Raw genomic sequence first — 16,719 nt, 5'->3', positions numbered from 1 at the left:
CCAAAACACTGACCACCCTACTCTATATTAGAAATACCTCAGAACAGACTACAGTCTTCTGGGAATAAGGAGAGCACACAAACCAACAGTCACACTTCACCAGCTACTGTCCAAGACAAAAGACGCCATACTCACAACATGAAGGATGAATATAACATACAAGATACTATGCAACAAATGCAAGAAACATTACACAGGACAAACGGGCAGGAAATGTGCCACCAGAATACATGAGCATCAGCTGCAACAAAACAACACAGCCTCATGACAATACATACTGACAATGAAGGACACCAATTCAACTGGGACAACGTCACAATACTGGGAAGGCCTGCTATTTATCCACTGGTGCCATAAACAAACATGTTGAAATGGACCCCTTCTATAGACTACTACAATATAAAACCGAAAATTGAACCACCCGCCATGACAGACAAAACTGTATAAATTCTGGACAGATCACAGCAACAGCACTTTACACAGAGGCTACACAACACTGAACATGTCACCCAGCAGGGGACGAAACGTTTGCAAAAAAATCAACTAGCTCAATGAACCGACCAACAACTCTAACCATGACCCGAGCTACAGATCTTCACAAAAACCTTACACACCCTGTGGGCTGAGTTATTTACAGATGCCATCAATCAAAGTACACAGGTCATGAGGAAGTGCTAAGAAAGCATTAAAGTTTTCTTTGAGTATGGAAGACGGCATGAAAAATATCAGTCATCACGACAGTAAACATCATTAAATCTGCAGAACCAATGACATGCAATTTCCTTGGTAGCAACCATATTTATGAGCAAGTGATTGCCCATGAAGATTCCCTGTGAATTACATTGCATACAAATTTGCCAGAGGAATTACTGAGTCAACTCAGTGATGGCTTTGGTATTCAGTATTGTTAACAATGTGCTGAAGCATTCCACACACAGTAATAAACCGACTGCATATCAAAGCTATAACTTTAAGGATTTAAGAGTCATCATTTCACCAAGATTTAGAAAGAGCTTGTTCAAGAACAATTTCATTAAAACACAAAGAGAAAATCCATATGAAAGCAGTAGCCAAAACGTTTTTTTGGTATCAAAAGATAGGTGGAGATACTGAAGAATTGGTGAAAAGTTGTATGTCAGATGTCAGAAATGATCCACTCATTCCAGTCCATAAGATGTTGGAGCAGAAATTAAGCCATTCAGCCCATCGAGTCTGCCCTGCCATTCGATCTTGGCTGGTAGGTTTCTCAATGCCATCTTCCCGCTTTCTTCCCATAACTCTTGATCCCCTTGATACTCAAGAACCTATCTATCTCAGTCTTAAATATACTCAGTGGCCTGGCCTCCACAGCCTTATGTGGCAATGAATTCCATAGATTCACCACTCTCTGGCTGAAGACATTTCTCCTTATCTCCATTCGAAAAGGTCCTCACTTTACTCCAAGGCTGTGCCCTTAGGTCCTAGTCTCTCCTGCCAATGGAAATATCTTCCCAACATCTTCTCTGTCCAGGCCATTCAGTATTCTGTATGTTTCAATTAGATTCCCCTCTCATCCTTCTAAAATCTAGTGAATACAGGCTCTGTTGAACCAATCTCTCCTCATATAACAGTCCTGCCATCCCCAGTATGAGTCAAATGAACCTCTGCTGCACTCCCTCTCTTTGGAAGGGAGACCAAAATGGCAAGCAATATTTAGGTGTGGTTTTACTGAGACCCTGTACAATTGCAATAAGACATCTCTACTTCTGAAGTTAAATCCTCTTTTAATGAAGACCAATATACCATTTATCTTCCTAATTGCTTGTTGTACCTGACTGTTAAATTTGATTGACTGGTGTGCTAGGATATCCAGATCCCATTCTGCACTCACATTTCCCAATATATTAGCACTCTGCCTTTCTGTATTTCACATTTACCCATTAGGCTATATCTGCCATATTAACTCAACTTGTCTAGATCACCCAGAAACATCCTTGCATCCTCCTCACAACTTGTAATCCCACCTACTTTTGCGTCAATAAATTTGGGAATATTGCATTTGGTTCCCTCATTTGTACATATTGTCGGGCCGAAGCAATGATCCCTTTGATATACTACTAGTCACTTTCTGCCATCTGGAATTAATCCTGTCTGTCAACCAATTCTAAATCATGCTAATAACCATAAAATCCCTACAGTGTAGAAACAGGCCATATGGCCCAACAAGTCCACACTGATCCTCTGAAGGGGAACCCACCTAGACCTATTCCCTATTACTGTACATTTCCCTGAACTAATGTACCTAACCTACATATCCCTGTACACTACGGGCAATTTAACATGGCCAATTCACCTAACCTGCACATCTTTAGATTGCGGGAGAAACCCATGCACACACAGGGAGAATGTGCAAACTCCACACAGATGGTCGTCCGAGGATGGAATTGAACCTTGGTCTCTGGGGCTATGAGGCAGCCATGCGAACCACTGAGCCTCTGTGCCACCTCACATATTATATGGAACATGAATTTGGAACTAATACATTAATATATTAGTTCCAAGCCCATGTGATTGAATATTGCCCATTACTGCTTAATAGAACCTTCTTGAAATCCCAAATCATCACACCCACTGGTTATTTATTACCTTCCTATGTATTCTACTCATTACATCCTCATCAAACAACAGATTAGTTAACCACATCTTCCCTGTCATATGCCAGTGACTTTGTCTCATCCCATTAATGCTTTCCAAGTGTTCTGTTCGCACATCCGGGTCCACCTCTTTTTGTCTTTTATATACGTGGTTTGGATGTGAATATAGGAGTTGTGGTTAGTAAGTTGCAAATGTCACTAAAATTGTTTGTGTAATAGCAGCAGCAAAGAAGGTTATCTCAGAGTACTACGAGACCTTGATTATATGGTCCAAAGGGCTGAGGAGTGGCAGATAAGAGTTTAAGGTAAATAAATGTGAGGTTCTGCACTTTGGTAAGGCAGATCAGGACAGGACTTATACATTTAATGGGGAATGTTGCCAAAAAAGAGACTTTGGGGTGCAGGTTCAGTTCCTTGAAAGTGGAGTCACAGGTGATGACAAAGATGTTTGGTATGCTTGCCTTTATTGGTCAGGACATTGAATATGTGAGTTGGGAGGTCATGTTGCAACTGTACAGGACATTGGTTAGGCCATTTTTGGAATACTGTGTATGATTCTGGCTTCCCTGCTATCGGAAGAATGTTGTGAAACTTGAATGGGTTCAGAAAAGAATTACAAGGACGTTGACAGGGTTGGAGGGTTTGAGCTATAGAGAGAGGCTGAACAGGCTGGGGTTTTCCCTGGCACTTTGCAGGCTGAGGGGTGACCATATAGAAGTTTATAAAATCATGAGGGGCACAGATTGGGTGAATAGCCAATGTCTTTTCCCCAGTGCAGCAGAATCCAAAAATAAAGGGCATCGGTTTAAGGTGAGAGGAGAATGATTTGAAAGGGCTGTTAGAGGGTGGTGCATGGATGGAATGAGCTGCCAGAGGAGGTGTGGAGGCAGGTACAGTTTCCACGTTTAAGAGGCATCTGGATGGGTACATGAATAGAAAGGGTTCAGATGGGTATGGAGCAAATGCTGGTAAATGGGACTAGATAATTTTTGGATATCTGGTTGATATGGATCACTTGCTATATCAGTCTCACATCTGCACCATTGTACAGGATGAGCCAAAGGGCTGCAAGTTAATGATATTTGACAGCTGCATGAGACAATTATAGGATGGACTAAAGGGCTGCAATTGCTGACGGTATTCCACAAGCTACACGTCCTTGAATAAAATTCCTTTACCAGCTGAAGATGGCAGCTGTAGCTTGTTTTTCTGGGGAATATCTATACCAGCCAGCAGTTTTGTCTTTTTGTTAATCGTATACGAGAGAGAGAGAGAGAGAGAGAGAGAGTACAGACCTTCACCTTGGACCAGGATTACAAACGTGCCAAGAGCAAAGCTAAGCTTTCAGAGCAGAGATCAAGGGCTCTCCGACAGGCAGAAGGGAGCGAGACTTGTTGCTTTTTCTCCTTTCTTTTCCATTTATTATTCTCATTATCATTATCATTCATTATTATTACTTAATAAATACCCATACTTAAGCAATTTGCCATTGTCTTAACTTCTCTTAACTTATATTTAACTGAATCTGAAAAGAACTGCTTGGATTCCCCTGTGATCCCAGACAACCGTATGCCAGCACCAAACATAGGAAATACACCTCATGTGCTACAAGCAGTAACAGATACATATGTTTTGGTTGTGAGTACAATAAAAACAACCATGCAATCCACCTGTTAAATTTTTAGGTACTGTTAGTTTACAGTAAAGAGGTCTACAACAACAGAAAAATACTCTTTGCCCCATTTTGTCTGCATTTTCAAAAACAAAGTACTATAAGGACCAACAGCGGGCAAGAAAAAAAGACATAAGGAGGGAGAAGATTAAATATGAGGGTAAGCTAGCCAGTAATATAAAAGAAGACTGTAAGAGTTTCTTTTATATATGGGCAAAAGAGGAGCAAAAGTGAACATTAAGCTGCTGGAAAATGATACTGGAAAGAGTAGTGGAGAACAAGGAAATGGCTGAGACACCGAACAATTGCTTCATGTCAGTCTTCACGGTGGAAGACACGTATAATATGCCAAAAATTCAAGAGATTGAGGGGGCAGAACTGAGTATGGTGGCCATCACCAAGCAGTAAGTGCTAGAAACACTGAATGGTCTGAAGGTGGATAAATCATCTGGACCAGATGGACTTCACCCCAGGGTTCTAAGGGAGATAACTGAACAAATATTGGAGGCATTAGTGGTGATCTGTCAGGAATCACTAGAATCAGGAAGCATCCCAGAGGACTGGGAAATTGCTAATGTGACACCCCTGTTTAAAAAAAGGAGTAAGGCAAAAGATGGAAAATTACAGACCAATTAGCCTAACCTCATTCCTGGGGATTTTATGGAATGGAATCCATTGTGAAGGATGAGATTTCTGAATACTTGGAAGTGTATGATAAAATAGGACAAAGTCAGCATAGTTTCATCAAGGGGAGGTCATGCCTGACAAATCTGTTACAATTCTTTGAGGAAGTAATGAGCAGGTTAGACAAAGGAGAGTCAATGGATGTTATCTATCTAGACTTCAAGAAGGCCTTTAACAAGGTGCCACACAGACTATTGAGTAAGATAAGGGCTCATGGTGTCAGAGGCAAGGTACTAGCATGGATAGGAGCTTGGCTGTCTGACAGAAAGCACTGAGTGGGGATAAAAGGGTCCTTCTCAGGATGGCAGCTGGTAACAAGTGGTGTTCCGCATGGATTTGGACAGGTTAGGAGAGTGGGCAAAGAAGTGGCAGACAGATTACAGCGTGGGAAAATGTGAGGTCATGCACTTTGGTAGGAAGAATAGAAACATGAACTATTTTGTAAATGGGGAGAAAATTCAGAAGTCTGAAGTGCAAAGAAACTTGGGAGTTCTAGTCCAGGATTCTCTCAAGGTAAACTCGCAGGTTGAGTCACTAGTTAGTTCCAGGTTTTAAATGTTTTAGTAGGGTCAGAGGTGGGGGTAAAAGAGGGGGAAGTGTGGCATTGCTTGTCAAATATAGTATTACAGCAGTGGAAAGGACGATGGATGAAGACTCGCTATCTGAGGTAGTTTGGGCTGAGCTTAGAAATAGGAAAGGTGAGGTCACCTTGTTAGGAGTTTTCTACAGGCCTCCTAATAGTCCTAGAGACGTAGAAGAAAGGATTGTGAGGTTGATTCAGGAGAAGAGTGAAAGTAATAGGGTGGTTGTTATGGGGGACTTTAACTTCCCAGATATTGACTGGGGAAGCTATAGCTCGAGTACGTTAGATGGGTCGGTATTTGTCCAATGTGTGCAGGAGGGTTTCCTGACACAATATGTAGACAGGCCAACAAGAGGTGAGGCCATACTGGATTTGGTTCTGGGTAACGAACCAGGCCAGGTGTTAGAATTGGAGGTAGGTGAGCACTTTGGGGACAGTGACCACAATTCGGTGACTTTTACTCTAGTGATGGAGAGGGATAAGTGTGCACTGCAGGGCAGGAGTTACAGCTGGGGGCAGGGAAATTATGATGCAGTGAGGCATGACTTAGGATGCGTGGCTTGGAAAAGTAGGCTTCAAGGGAAGGGTGCAATCGATATGTGGAGCTTGTTGAAGGAGCAACAGTGTCCTTGATAAGTATGTACCTATCAGGCAGGGAGGAAAGGGTCGTGTGAGGGAGTCTTGGTTTAATAAGGAATTGGAATCCCTTGTTGAAGGGAAGAGGGCGGCCTATGTAAAGATGAGGCGTGAAGGTTCAATTGGGGCGATTGAGAGTTATAAGGTAGCCAGGAAGGATCTAAAGAGAGAGCTAAGAGCGGCAAGGAGGGGACATGAAAAGTCCTTGGTAGGTAGGATTAGGGAAAACCCAAAGGCTTTCTATAGGTATGTCAGGAATAAAAGGATGACTAGAGTAGGAATAGGTCCAGTCAAGCATAGTAGTGGGAAGTTGCGTGTGGAGGCTGAAGAAATTGGGGAGACACTGAATGAATACTTTTCGTGAGTATTCACTCAGGAACAGGACATTGTTGCAGATGTGAATATTGAGTCACAATTAATTAGAATGGATGGCTTTGAGATATGTAGGGAAAAGGTGTTGGAAATTCTGGAAAGGATGAAAATAGATAAGTCCCCTGGGCCTGATGGCATTTATCCTGGGATTCTCTGGGAAGCAAGGGAGGAGATTGCAGAGCCATTGGCCTTGATTTTTATGTCCTCGTTGTCTACAGGAATAGTGCTATAAGACTGGAGGATAGCAAATGTAGTTCCCTTGTTCAAGAAGGGAAGTAGGGATAACCCTAGTAACTATAGGCCAGTGAGTCTCACTTCTGTTGTGGGCAAAGTCTTAGAGAGAATTGTAAGGGATAGGATTTATGAACATCTGGATAGGAATAATGTGATCAAGGATAGTCAGCATGGTTTTGTGAAGGGCAGGTCGTGCCTCACAAACCTTATTGAATTCTTTGAGAAGGTGACTAAGGAGGTGGGCGAGGGTAAAGCGGTAGATGTGGTGTATATGGATTTTAGTAAGGTGTTTGATAAGGTTTCCTATGGTAGGCTACTGCAAAAAATATGGAGGTATGGCATTGAGGGTGAGTTGGAGGTTTGGATTAGGAATTGGCTGGCTGGAAGAAGACAGAGGGTAGCAGTTGATGGTAAAGTTTCATCTTGGAGTGCAGTTACCAGCGGTGTTCCGCAAGGATCTGTTTCGGGACCATTGCTGTTTGTCATTTTTATAAATGACCTGGAGGAGGGGCTAGAAGGTTGGGTGAGCAAGCTTGCGGATGATCCAAAAGTCGGTGGAGTTGTTGACAGTGAGGAAGGAGTGGCAGGTTACAGCGGGATTTAGATAAGCTGCAGAGCTGGGCAGAAAGGTGGCAAATGGAGTTCAATGTAGCTAAGTGTGAAGTGATTCACTTTGGTAAGAGTAACAAGAAGATGGAGTACTGGGCTAATGGTCGGATACTTGGTAGTGTGGATGAGCAGAGCGATCTTGGTGTCCATGTAGACAGATCTCTGAAAGTTGCCACCCAGGTAAATATGCTGTGAAGAAGGCATATGGCGTACTGGCTTTTATTGGTAGAGGAATTGAGTTCCGGAGTCCTGAGGTCATGTTGCAGTTGTATAAGACTCTGTTGCGGCCGCATCTGGAGTATTGTGTGCAGTTTTGGTCGCCATACTATAGGAAGGATGTGGAGGCACTGGAACGGGTACAAAGGAGGTTTACCAGGATGTTCCTGGTATGGTAGGAAGATCGTATGAGGAAAGGCTGAGACACTTGTGGCTGTTTTCATTGGAGAAAAGAAGGTTTAGGGGTGACTTGATAAAGGTGTACAAGATGATTAGGGGTTTAGATAGACCATGAGAACCTTTTTCCACGCATGGAGTCAGCTATTACGAGGGGGCATAGCTTTAAATTAAGGGGTGGTAGGTATAGGACAGATGTTAGGGGGAGATTCTTTACTCAGCGAGTCGTGAGTTCATGGAATGCCCTGCCAGTAACAGTGGTGGACTCTCCCTCTTTATGGGCATTTAAACGGGCATTGGATAGGCATATGGAGGATAGTGGGCCAGTGTAGGTTAGGTGGGCTTGGATTGGCGCAACATCGAGGGCCGAAGGGCCTGTACTGCGCTGTATTTTTCTATGTTCTATGTTCTAAAGCAAATGCAATGGTGGCATTTATTTTGAGAGGACTTGAATATAAAAGCAAGAATGTACTTCTGAGGCTCTTTCCAATTCTAGTCAGACCACATTTGGAGTATTGTGCAGAGTTACAGGAAGGATGTACTGACCCTGGAGCGCGTTCAGAGGAGGTTCATGAGACTGGTCTCAGGAATGAAAAACTTAACATTAGAGGAACGTTTGAGGATTCTGGGTTTATACTTGATGGAGTTTAGAAGGATGAGAGGAGATCTAATTGAAACATACAGAATTCTGAATGGTCTGGACAGAGCGGATGTTGGGAAGATATTTCCATTGGTAGGAGAGACTAGGACCTGAGGGCACAGCCTTAGAGTAAAGGGAAGACCTTTTCGAATGGTAATGAGGAGAAACTTCTTCAGCAGAGAGTGGTGAATCTATGGAATTCATTGCCACAGAAGGCTGAGGAGGCCAGGTCATTGAGTATATTTAAGACTGAGAAAGATATGTTCTTGAGTATCAAGGGTTATCATGGGAGAAAGCAGGTCAATGGGATTGATAAACTTGTCAGCTATGTTTGAATGGTGGAGCAGACTCAATGGGCTGAATGGCCTAATTTCTGCTCCTATATCTTACGGTCTGAGTATTCTAATTCTATTTGCCAGCACTTAGCTCATAGCCTTGCATGCCTTGGCATTGTAAGTGGGCATCTAGATACTTCTTAGATGTCACAAAAGGTTTCAATCTCTACCACCTTCACAGATACCAAGTTCTAGATTCCCACCACTGAGAGAAAAGGTTTTTCCTCACATCTCCTCTAATCCTTTACCCCTTACTGTAAATCTATGCCTCCTGGTTAACGATCCCACCATCAAGAGGAATCATTGCTTCCTGTACAACCTGTCAATGCCCCTTATAATTTCATACGTTTCAATCATAGCAACTTGAATACCGATCTGGCTTGAAGGTGGTGGTGGAGGGATGCTTTTCAGACTGGAGGCCTGTGACTAGTGGAGTGCCACAAGGATTGGTGCTGGCTCCACTACTTATTGTCCTTTATATAAATGATTTGAATTAGTACTTAGGAGGTCCAGTTAGTATATTTGCAGATGACTCCAAAATTGGAAGTGCAGTGGACAGCGAAGATTACCTCAGAGTACAACGTGATTTTGATCAGATCCCACCTCCGGCAACTGTCTGTGTGGAGTCTGCGCATTCCCCCCGTGTCTTGCGTAGGTTTCCTCCGGGTGCTCCGGTTTCCTCCCACAGTCCAAAGATGTTCAGGTCAGGTGAATTGGCCATACTAAATTACCCAAGGTGCATTAGTCAGAGGGAAGTAGGTCTGAATGGGTTGCTCTTCGGACCGTCGGTGTGGACATGTTGGGCCGAAGGGCCTGATTCCATACTGTAGAGAGTCTAATCTATTCTAATCAGATGGGCCAAAGGGCTGAGGAGTGGCAGATGGAGTTTAATTCAGATAGGTGCAAGGTGTTGCACTTTGGAAAAACAAATCAGAGCAGGATTTCTATACTTAATGGTAAGGTCCTAGAGCGTGTTGTTGAACAAAGAGACCTTGGAGTGCAGGTTCATAGCTCCTTGAAAGTACAGTCACAGGTAGATGTGACAGTTAAGATGGCATTTGGTATGTTTTCCTTAATTCGTCAGAGCACTGAGTACAGGAGTTGGGAGGTCATGTTGCAACTGTACAGGACATTGGTTAGGCCACTAGTTGGAATATTGCTGGCAATTCTGGTCTCCTTCCTATTGGAAGGGTGTTGTGAAACTTGAAAGGGTTCAGAAAAGATTTACAAGGGTGTTGGTGGATTTGAGCTATAGGGAGAGGTTGAATAGACTGGGACTGTTTTCCCTGGAGCCTCAGAGACTGAGGGGTGACCTTATAGAGGTTTATAAAATCATGAGGGACATGGATAGAATAACCAAAGTCCCCTCCCTGGGGTGGTTGAGCCCAGAACTAGAGGGCATAGGTTTAGGGTGAGAGGGGAAAGATATGAAAGGGACCTAAGGGACAGCTTTTTCACGCAGAGGGTGGTGTGTGTATGGAATGAGCTGCCAGAGGAAATGGTAGAGGGCAACACATTTGCAGCATTTAAAAGGCATCTGGATGGGTATATGCATAGGGTTTAGATGGATACATGCCAATGCAGGCAAATAGGAGTAGATTAGTTTAGGTTATCTGGTCGGCATGGATGAGTTGGACCAAAGGATCTGCTTCTGTGCTGTACTTCTCTATGACTCTTAAAGTCCATGTCCCCTCTCAGTCTTCTCTGCCCTGCTCAAAGTTATCGTGCATTCTGGGAATTTATGCATGTATAGTCTTTAAAACTTGAAAGAATATTTTTAAGTTGGGAGGGTATGCAATATATTGCAAATCTGGGTGCATAGTTATATTGTTGGCTGGGGGTGTTTTCCCTGAGGCTGGGCTGAGCTTATGCTAACCATGTCTCAGCAAATAGGCTGGGGTGTTTTCCCTGGAGTGTAGGAGGCTGAAGGATGATCTTATAGAGGTTTATAAAATCTGAGGGCTGAGCATAGGGAAATTAGACAAGATTTTTTATGTGAATTGGGGGGAGTCAAGAACTCGAGGGCATAGGTTTAGGGTGAGAGGGGAAAGATATAGAAGGGACCCAAGGGGCAACTTCTTCACGCAAAGGGTGATACATGTATGGAATGTGCTGCCAGAGGATGTGATGGAAGCTGGTACAATTACAGCATTTGGATGGGTCTATGAATAGGAAGGGTTTGGAGGGATATGGGCCAAATACTACTGCAAATGAGACTTGATTGGGTTGGGATATCTGGTCAGCATGAACGAGTTGGACCGAAGGGCCTGTTTCCCTGCTGTACATCTGTCCTTCCCTGTTGGTTAGTGTTCTGGGTTCAACTTCCACAGCAGGGAAAGAAGGACGAGGCATTAAACACTGTTCAGTTACGCCTGCTCTTGTGGGGTCTGTCCAACTATGTTCCAACACAGAACTGCGGACGGTCCTTCCAACACGGCGCCATCCGTCTACAGAAAGAGGCGACAGGCGCTATGGAAATGCAAGCCTTCCTGTGCAGGCTGACTCACAGGGCAGGGGTAGACGAGTCCAGCGGCGCAGAAACGGTCAAGGAGCCTGACAGCCCCTTGGTAACTCCTCCCGACTGGAAACGCGGGATAAAATATCTGTGGCGAGCAGGCGGGAGGAGTCGGACAGAGAGAGAGAGAGAGATGTTGACAGCAGGCCGTTCGGGCCGTCTCTCACTGCTGTGTGCTGTTCCACCCCACACAGACTCCATGGCGCGCTCAGCCCACCACCTGCGTCACCGCCGGCCGCCGCCATTTTGTGAGCGAGCGGGAGGAGGTTGGGGGTGTGGGGGGGAGACAAAATGGCGGCCGGCCGGGCGGGCGGCGGGCCTGGAGGGAGCCAGGGACCAACCTGAGAGCATCCAACCGCAGCCAGCACCGACCTCCCTCAACAAGGTAGGCGTTACTCATTAACTTCTCACCAACAGATTCCGAGCCCCTCTCTCGACCAGCTGTCTCTCCCCCCCCGCCCCGATTTATTTTTGTTGTTTATTTGTGTCCCCCCTCCTTTCCTATTATTGTTGCAGTAGACACATGCAGGGAACAAAAATGTCGCCAGTTGGTCACTCATTTTATCTTATTTTTCCAGTTAACCTGTTCAGAGATGCTGGCACCCAGTCCTCCTGGGGTCAGTTGGGACTTGAACTCGGGCCTCCTGGTCCACAGGGAAGGACACTACCACACGTTGCCATGTCACTGATTTCAGATGTAGCATTGTCTTCCCTGAGACCTACTCAAATATTTAAATTTTACCTCGCCCCTCCCTCCTCCTCTTTAATCTCCAGTAATTCCTTTACCCCTTCCTGGTTCCTTCAATCCATCTCTTATAATTACTCTTCTCATTCCCAACCACCCCCATTCCAAACTCCCATCAATTCCCATTGTTCCTCCTGTTCCTGAAGTTTTGCAGTTCTCATTGCTGCTCTACTTCATATGTAGAGCTTAGATTAGAATGGTGCTGGAAAAGCACAATAGATCAGGCAGCATCCGAGGAGCAGGAAAATTGACATTTCGGGCAAAAGCCCTTCATCAGGATGTAGCCTACTTATTCCCATAATCTTTCTCAACCCTTCCCATGTTACCTGTAACTGGCATTAGGTTCACCTTCCATATGTATGCTGATGACAATCCTCCACCATCTGTTGTGTTGTCAGATAGACTCCTATCAATATGCATAAACAAAACATCTGGATGACAACTGGACCATGTACAGTAAGCATTGTATAATGTTGTGATACTGTTATACATTAGTCAAGACATGGAAGAGTTGTTGGAGAGCTGAAAAACCATTACGCAAACCTTAGTTTAAAAAAAGCGATATATTTCTTTCCAGTATTCGTCTAGTGATTGAAACTAATCCACGAAACACATTGACTGTGACTTATATTTGTTCGTATCTCCCTCTCTCTTCTGTGATGTAATTCCCTCCACAAACAGGAACTGATCCAGTTTCTCCAACTTTGAAGTTACACAGTGAATCAGCTTTCTATAAGCTATGGTCAGTGACTTGTTCCATAGCTCTGTGATTCTGTCAGCATCTCAACCTTTCAGTTATTTTCAGTGACACCTCGATGTTCCAGGTATCTGCTCACTTAATCTGTCCCTACCATCCAATTTGTGCATTGATCAGCTACCCATGGTCAAGTCTTTGTGAAGGAGATTGGTAGTGAAAGGTAGGCAGGTTCCTGAATCCACAAATGTGTCTCCAATGAGGAAGACCATCCTGTTGATTTGAGAAAGTGGAGCAGGATGGAGTCCCAATTCAGCCCTCATATCTCAGATGCTAACTCCATGTCCCCAAGCCTCCCAGGCTCCTTTGACATAACTCCATGCCCCACATCATGTATTATGCATACTCACTCTTCCAGTATCCACAAGTACTGAATCAATGAGTCATTGGGAAGTCTGACATTTAAAAAAAAGCCTAGGAAATCATCACTCTAAGCTTTGAAAACCTACTACTGAAATAAAGCAACTGCTGAAATAAAGCCTTATAACTTCAATAAAAAAAGTCAGTCCCATCACAGACATTTGTAGTAACAGTGGTGTCAAGCTACTTCACACTTGTTCATTGTGTCAGTAAACACAAATACACACAAGCATTGAGTAAAGCACACCAAGAAATAATAACGTTTTACAAGGTAAATTAACCCACTTAGACAAAGCTATCACTCTTCTCTGCAGTTATCTAAACATTGCCTGTTGAGTTTAATGGCTCAGGTATTCATGTCAAGCATTCATAATGAAGGAAGCATTCATAATGAAGGAAGCATTCATAATGATTCCTGATGAAGGGCTCTGGCCCGAAACGTCGAATTTCCTGTTCCTTGGATGCTGCCTGACCTGCTGTGCTTTAACCAGCAACACATTTTCAGCTCTGATCTCCAGCATCTGCAGACCTCACTTTTTACTCGAAGCATTCATAATGTGGCAATCTAGCAACTATATTCCTGAAGTAGTTACTACAGAATGTTTCTGCAGATGGCCTCATTATGAATGATTCACTAAGATTCAAGATTGACTCATCAAATTAGTTCATCCAGCAATGTTTACATAACAAAGAGTTGAGCAGTGTGTTTGTTTAAATCACCTACTTAGAACCTGATCTTTCTTTGAAGATCTTTTTGAATAAGTACGCGTTTGGTGACACAAAAATAAAAGTGGACAGTAGCATTTTGGATTTGATACTATGAATAATTAAGTAGGAGAGACATTGTGATTCAAAAGAAATGTTGAATTGTTTTTGGAGGGCATGAATGGGAACCAAGATTTCCCCATGCTCCAAGACTCCTCTGTGGTGCCATAAACCAAGTCTTCTGCACAGGATTGGTGCAGTGTTTGAAATGCCCATCACTACAGTGGATGGTGGGAGGTGGGAGTGCAATATGAAAGATGTTTACCTCAAATCATAGAACCCCAATAGTGTGGAAGCAGCCTTTTGACCCAACACGTCTACACCGACCCTCTGAAGAGTAACATCACCTCCCTCCCCCGAACCCCTTCCTCTATCCTATTACTCTACATTTCCCCTGACTAATGCACCTAACCTACACTTCCCTGAACACTATGGGCAATTTAGCAGGGCCAGTTCACCCAAGCTGCACATCTTTGGACTGTGGGAGGAAACCAGAGTACCCAGAGGAAACCCACGCAGACACGGGGAGAATGTCTGTGTGGAGTTTGCACAATCGCCTGAGGCTGGAATCAAGTCTGGATCCCTGGCGCTGTGAGGTTGCAGTGCAAACCACTGAGTCACTGTGCCACCTGTACTCATATCCTGCACTGGTTGGAAACAGGAATCCAGTAATCAGGTCCCTCTACCATTTTTAAAGGTTCCTGTGCCTTGAAATTCCAGCCCAAGTCCCATTTGTCTATTGTTAGATCAATATGCTAAAAATGGTCTGAAATTGTTAGATCATCATTGACTCAGTTCTAATTTGATTGGGTTACTCATTAATTCTGACAGTATCTGTGAAGAGAGAAATTGAATCAACGTGCTTATATCAGAGAGAATTCTATGCACAGAGAGAGATGAAAACATGGACTCATGATTGCTTGAAGCACTTGGAACAATGAGCATTGATGCATTTTAGGGGAGATTTGAATTATTATTGCCATGTGTACCTCAGTCCAGTGAAGAGTTTTGTTTTGCGTGCAGTACAGGCAGATAATAACATACAAAGATTCATAGGGTGATTGAACAGAGTAAGAAATACATACTTATGGCTGCAAAGAAGGTGCACAAAAAGCAAGATCAACATTTTGCATGAGTCAAAAGTATTGAGGGAAAAGGCAGCCGGAATTGGGAGACCAGGGTTTGTGTGCAGTATAAACACTGACACAGATTAAGTGGGCTGAATTGTGCTAAATATCCAACTGCATTTTCTTATATGGCTGGTGTTTTTTTTTCCGTAGCTTTGATCGTGACTAGTGAACAATGGTACCTCAACTCTCCACCATTAAAGACCCAGGTGAATGGATCCTGGATAGTAGAAGCTTCAGCCTTTGGGAGGTTCTTGACCCATACTCATGCATCAATCATGGTTGTGTACCTTAAGTAATATGCATAAGTGAGAAAAGACCAGTTCTGGAATACGTTATCTCAAGGATGTCCTTCTGAACTTGATGACTTTTCAACAAAGACATAACATTTAAAACTACTGCTCAATGGACACCGTAGTGGGCATTTATACTTGCTGAAATATTTAATGTCTCTTTCTCATTGCCACTGAAAATTGTGCTTGCAGAGACTTGATATGAGAACAGTGACTGTCAAAATAAATACAAGGTGCTGGGAGTACTTGGAAGATCTGTCAGCATCTGAGAAAGAGAAGGCAATTCATGGTTCGAGTGGATACGCTTTGTCAGATGTTGTAGTTGGGTAGGTCCAGTTCCAATCTGTTTAATGTCAGTCTGAAAGGCATTGAGGAACTCTCAAGCCTTTTGATCTTAAATTTCAGAAGTGTGACTCAGTGGCAGTACACTTGTCTCTGAGTCAAAAAGTTGTTAGTTGAGTACCATTTCAAGGGCATTGTATGAGTACGTAAACCAACACAGTACAGTTACTGAGAAAGGTGCTCAATTAATGCAAATTATTTCATTAAATACAAATATAATGAGGAACCTGTTTTATTAACATATTGTTGAAGGTTGTGCCCTGAAATACCTGAACTCACGCTCCAGAGTTTCCTCCGTAAAAACTTCTGGCTCTCAACTCCTTCCTTCTGCTTAAAACCCACTTCTTAGCCAGCCTATTAGTCACCCCACTTAGTAGCTTTTGGCTTTTTTCCTTTGATTATGTCTCCGCAAAGTGCTTTGGATATATTTCTATGTTAAAGGGGCTACATAAATGCAGGATTTTGCTATTACAAGATCTTTGAGCAGAAGAGTGCACATTGACTGACTCAATGCAGTCACACTCTTGACACCTGGAACTCAAAATTATAAGATGCACATTTTCATTATCACATATATAAGCTTGAAAATTGCTACTGGAAAGTTAATGCTTGGTGCATGTTGACTGTTTTGGCTGGTGCTTGGTTTGGGTGGAATAGTGGAAGAATTTCTCTGTGTAGTATTAGGCAAGAACGTTTGAAAGCTGATTGGAGGCAGATGTTCGCAGGTAAAGGGACGGCTGGAAAATGGGAAGCCTTCAGAAACGAGATAACAAGAATCCAGAGGAAGTATGTTCCTGTCAGGGTGAAAGGGAAGGCTGGTAGGTATAGGGAATGCTGGATGACTAAAGAAATAGAGGGTTTGGTTAAGAAAAAGAAGGAAGCATATAGAACATAGAACATAGAAGGATACAGCGCAGTACAGGCCCTTCGGCCCTCGATGTTGCGCCGACCGAATCCTACCTAACCTATACTAGCCCAATAACTTCCAAATGCCTATCCAGTGCCCGCTTAAATGACCATAAAGAAG

The 16,719-nt window shown here is 43.4% G+C and overlaps 1 protein-coding gene across 1 annotated transcript in view; it reads left to right on the top strand.

Moving 5' to 3' along the window:
• The first annotated feature begins 11,592 nt into the window (after positions 1-11,592).
• Positions 11,593-16,719, top strand: part of klhl22 (kelch-like family member 22) — a 57,631-nt gene continuing 52,504 nt past the window's right edge. The window contains exons 1-2 of the mRNA XM_060843865.1: positions 11,593-11,691; positions 15,211-15,676. The gene's annotated coding sequence lies outside the window, so the exon portion shown is untranslated. The remainder of the gene's footprint in view (positions 11,692-15,210; positions 15,677-16,719) is intronic.

The sequence above is a fragment of the Hemiscyllium ocellatum genome, chromosome 24 (genome assembly GCF_020745735.1).
Source record: "Hemiscyllium ocellatum isolate sHemOce1 chromosome 24, sHemOce1.pat.X.cur, whole genome shotgun sequence".
NCBI lineage: Eukaryota > Metazoa > Chordata > Chondrichthyes > Orectolobiformes > Hemiscylliidae > Hemiscyllium > Hemiscyllium ocellatum.
The sequence above is the reverse complement of the archived record's forward strand: the minus strand, read 5'-3'. Positions and strand labels throughout refer to the sequence as shown.